The 4984-nt window shown below is 37.5% G+C and overlaps 1 protein-coding gene across 1 annotated transcript in view; it reads left to right on the top strand.

The window, feature by feature from the left end:
* The first annotated feature begins 1018 nt into the window (after positions 1-1018).
* The window catches only part of LOC127411975 (heparan sulfate glucosamine 3-O-sulfotransferase 1-like), a 70416-nt gene continuing 66450 nt past the window's right edge, over positions 1019-4984 (top strand). Inside the window, exon 1 of the mRNA XM_051647976.1 lies at positions 1019-1208. The gene's annotated coding sequence lies outside the window, so the exon portion shown is untranslated. The remainder of the gene's footprint in view (positions 1209-4984) is intronic.

The following is a 4984-nucleotide window of genomic DNA, read 5'->3' as shown; positions in this document are numbered from 1 at the left end:
GGGACGAGTCGAAATACATTTTAGTGGTAATCAACATTATTCCACAAATGCTGTCAATTGAGCTGAACTTTTATTGAACCCGGAATATTCCTTTAAGAACAATATAAGTCAATAGGAAGTCAACATTTAGTTATGCAGTTAAATATGTTAACTAGGCATAAATCTATATAAACCTCTTTATGGCAGGTTTCTATTTATTTTTTATTCTTTATCCTTTATTCGGATCCCAATTAGATTCCACAACATGGTTTATAGTCTTCCTCGGGTCCACACAATGATACACAATACAAAAATAACAATATTTATAATGGCACAAATTAGAATAAAACTCCTGTAGTCAGAATCACCAAAAATAATTTCCCCACATTATTGTCATATATGGTGAATGTTATATTAGGTTACTCATGATACATGAAACAAAATAAAAAAAGAATTTTAAATGCCAATCATTAAATAATAATAATAATAATAATAATAATAATAATAATAATAATAATAATAATAATAGCAAAAATTATGAAAAAAGAGAGAAAAAATCTGAAAAGCACATACACTAACCTATGCATTTGCTCGCATATCTTTCACATTTTTTTTGAACAAATATATTCTTTTACTATGTCTTATATTAATTTGAAGCACATTTGAGGCGGCTGAACCTCTAAAGGCAAAAATGATTCATTAATTCAAATATGAATATTTTAGATGTAAGTTTGGGTTAATCTGTTGTAATTACAATTACCTTATATAAAATAACAGAAGTATGTGATGTCCTTATTTAAATAAGTAAATGTATGTGTGTGTTTGAACTAGAATATAAACCCTAGTGATTCACCAGAAAGATTTAATTGTTTATAAATTGATATTATCACAGCTGCTCCTGCAGTCACTCACACACACACACACACACACACACACACACACACACACACACACACACACACACACACACACACAGTGTTGCGTGCGCGCGCTCAGAGGAATGCGCGTCTCTCTCTCTCGCGCAGTGATCAGTCTCGCGCCCATCTGCTCCGTACTTTTCCTCGCGGATGTATGAGTGTTGAGAGCGGGTCCGGCTCTGCTTCACGGGAGATCGACAGTTCGAGAGGAGACACGACAGTGAAAGAACAGAACCGAACCGTTCGTGTGAGCGCGAGACACTCGCGGGCGGAACACCGGAGCTATGGATGAGCGCGCGCCAGGCAACACAGGTGCGTTTATCACATTCACACCTGCGATACGCACAACTCACGCGAACGGTCATGAATACAAAAATAAATGTGCGATTCACGGAGGTAAATGCGTCGCGTTGCTTGCTGAGAGGTGCGTCGTGATTGTTTTATATTTGTTTTATATATAACTCTCTATCTGATGGTAATACTTTAACATATGCCGTTTAATGCTTATTTCTTTCCTTCCAAGGTCTTTCAAAGTATACCATGGTATTACCATAGCACAGGTTCAAAACATTGCCATGCAGATTTCTTGCTGATGGTAATACTATGTTATCTACTTTTATATTATTATTATTATTATTATTATTATTATTATTATTATTTAAAATGTAAACGAGTGACATTTACAGGTGTTTGCATGGAAGTAGCATATATATTAATTAACTTTAAATACAGAACATCTAGATTTGGATATTTTAATATACAGCATAAAATGTTAGCTAAACTCATTGCAATCCTATACAGTTCAAGGGAGCATGTTTGAAAAATATGAATGGGTTTCATTGCACACATTAGGCTTTTTTAATCTCTTGGGGATACAAATGTATGCATGCATGTACAGTATTTGGTGGTAAACAAGTGCTGTGATATCATGCTTTGGGTAGATACTGTAGGACACATAAGGAGTTTATTACATGCCAGTTCAGCAGATGAAGCAAAAAAAATAAATAAAATAAAAACACACTCCATGACGCTTGAAACTTGCGAATGGCACCTTTCACGAATTTCTTAAAAATAGAAATACCTTAGTAATCAATCTGATTTTCAGCACTGTCATTTCAAGTGCACAAAATGAGGCTTATTTTTGTGCAAGTCCCTTTATTAATGTCTCTGGAATTCATCAGTGTGTAATTGAATCCTGGATTGTTGTGGCGCTTGGTCTCGGGCTGCTATTTAAAATCTAACAGGAAAACGGGAATGAGCCGACACAGTATTCCGCCGTCAATCCCTCACCAGGCGTCTACGCTTCTGAACCCATCCAATGGTTTACTCACAGCTATTCATCACTCAGGTGGAGGCAATAGGCACTACATCAATTCTCATTTACGGGTGCATTCTGTTTAGCCCCGACTCATTGTTCAAGTCCAACCAGATTAGATGGGCTGAGATGTGAGGTAACCTGTGAAGTATAACGGTTAGTGGCAGACTATATGGGCAACTCATCAATATTCTTCTTAGGGGACCCCAACAATCCTATACTGGACTGTAACCCGCTGCCATCTTACATTGAGCTGTTTGTTTAAGAATGTTTGATTTGTTTGGAGCGTTTTGCCACAGGCCAACTGATTCACCTTTAATTAAAAGAAAGAGTGGCTGTTTATTTTTGGAATCCCCCCGGCTTGTCTTGGGAAAGCAGGCAGCTCCTAGAATTTTAGTGAAGCAGGTTTTCAATTAAGTGCAAATGTCTTTGCCAGGGCACCAGAGAGTTTGAGCAGGTCTCTTCACTGTGACAGTAATGCAACTGTAATCATATGGTTCCTTCTGTTTAAACCCTATTGTGTTCGTAGTAAATTAAAAGATTTATGACTGTGCATCATATGATTTTCTCACAGATAAAGGTATTGGAGATGATCTGTCTCTAGGGGAAACTGTTAAAAATAAGACACTTGTCCCAACGGAGACGTAGGCTGTGTTTGCATGCACCCTCATAATGCGATCAAGGCAATACTTTGTAAACAGAATATTGCGATTATGATATTGCGATTATGCTTATAATAAGAGTAATTATAATCGCAGTAAGATATGTGGAGTACTCCTATTTTAATCGCTTTATACTGGCATGCAAACACTTTAATCATATTTCTTCCAGTCTGACCAAAGTGTGCCTGCGCCAGTGCTGCAGGCGGATCATGTTACGCACCAGCACAGGTTTAAAAACATCGCTTAACAGAAGAAGCTGCATTTACTTTTCGGCTTCATGTAAAACGGCAGTTCCATGCACCGTTTTCCAGCAGTGGTGCTCCCCCATCTACAGCCCCACGGCAAAAGAAAACATATTTTCCCAGTTGTTAATGTCCGTTTGCAGTCTGAATTGAATGTTAATAAAAAGACTATATGCCACAAAATAATGGAAGGAAACAAGTCTTTGAAATAAGTTTGTGCTCACGGGCAAAACACAACAACATCCACGCACAAATGATTCTTATGAAATGCTTCTTTTAAGTGAATCAAAACAGACAGAGCAACCAGTGTAGTCTGACAAACAAATAACTCTTATGAACCGATTCTATTAAGTGAATCAAAACAGACAGAGCAACCAGTGTAGTCCGACAAACAAATGACTCTTATGAACCGATTCTATTAAGTGAATCAAAACAGACAGAGCAACCAGTGTAATCCGACAAACAAACGACTCTTATGAACCAATTCTATTAAGTGAATCAAAACAGACAGGGCAACCAGTGTAATCCGACAAACAAACGACTCTTATGAACCAATTCTATTAAGTGAATCAAAACAGACAGGGCAACCAGTGTAGTCTGACAAACAAATGAATCTTATGAACCGATTCTTTTAAGTGAATCAAAACAGACAGAGCAACCAGTGTAGTCTGACAAACATCAGCCATTCTGCTCCCTAGATATCGGTATCGGCATCGGCCATTGAAAAACCCATATCGGTCAACCCGTAGTTAAAATTAGGGATGGCCATTTTGGTCAATGCACCCCTCAAAATCACAACATAATCAATCTCAAAATTAAAAATAAGCTCCCTATTTGACACGTTTGTTGTTGTCAGGTAATTGTCACTGAATTTCAAATTAAGTGAGAAGTCACATCATGCATGATCACCATCGATCATCGTTTTCACGATCGATCATTGCTGCCACGTCAGAGTACCAGAGTACTCGAGTGTGCCCATCCTTTGTTGAAATACTCACTTTTTAAAAAGTATAGCCACAAGACGTAATATGCATGTTAACTTGATTTTAGTGTGATAAAATCACGTACTTACATTATCTGTGTAAAGTTATATTGAAGTCATTGTTTACAAACAAACACTCCGCCCAACCACTTCCAGGATCTTTTGGTAGCCCAGAAAAGAACCGCTGTCTACGGGCGGTTCCCTCAAATTACGCTGAAACTTCCCAAAAAGTGCTGTTTGTGGGGTTGAAACACTCCGTTTCCTATTCCTACAGATTATTGGAAATTAGGGGTTCTTAAAATTTCCACCAGATCGTTGCATCCGGAAAAACTCTTTTACGGGTATATTTTACGGGTCACCGTCATTGTTTTTGCATCTTCTCTATTAGACATAATCGACCCGTAACAGCCGTTGGATATGAATGAATTTTTTTACGAAGAGCTCTGATCACAAACGGCTGTTTTTAATTTCCAAAGTGCTGTCGCTGTGACAGATATGAGGTCAAATATGATGGTCTAAGGATGATCTTTTATGATCAAGACCACCATATGTGATATAACGGGAGGAACGGGACCCGTCTCCACCACTGCAGTGCATGGACTACTGTTTGTGAAGGGATAAGTGAATAAAAATAATGTCATACTGTGAAAATTAGTCTTTGCATTTATTTTGAATGCAGTAAATACTATTGTTCAATCAAAAAGTTGACATGGAATATGATCATATTCAAGTAAAATATTTTCTGTATGTGGGTTAATAATTTAAGCAGAAAAGATGTGTATTGCATGTCTGATGGTAGTTTTCGTTTCTAAGTACCCAAATTCTTAGGCTATAGAAGTATGTTAAACGTGAGGATGTGTCGTCTTCAACCTGTCACATGTCCGACA

The sequence above is a fragment of the Myxocyprinus asiaticus genome, chromosome 21 (genome assembly GCF_019703515.2).
Source record: "Myxocyprinus asiaticus isolate MX2 ecotype Aquarium Trade chromosome 21, UBuf_Myxa_2, whole genome shotgun sequence".
NCBI classification, from domain to species: domain Eukaryota; kingdom Metazoa; phylum Chordata; class Actinopteri; order Cypriniformes; family Catostomidae; genus Myxocyprinus; species Myxocyprinus asiaticus.
Note: the sequence above shows the minus strand (reverse complement) of the source record. Positions and strands in the feature narration are given on the sequence as shown.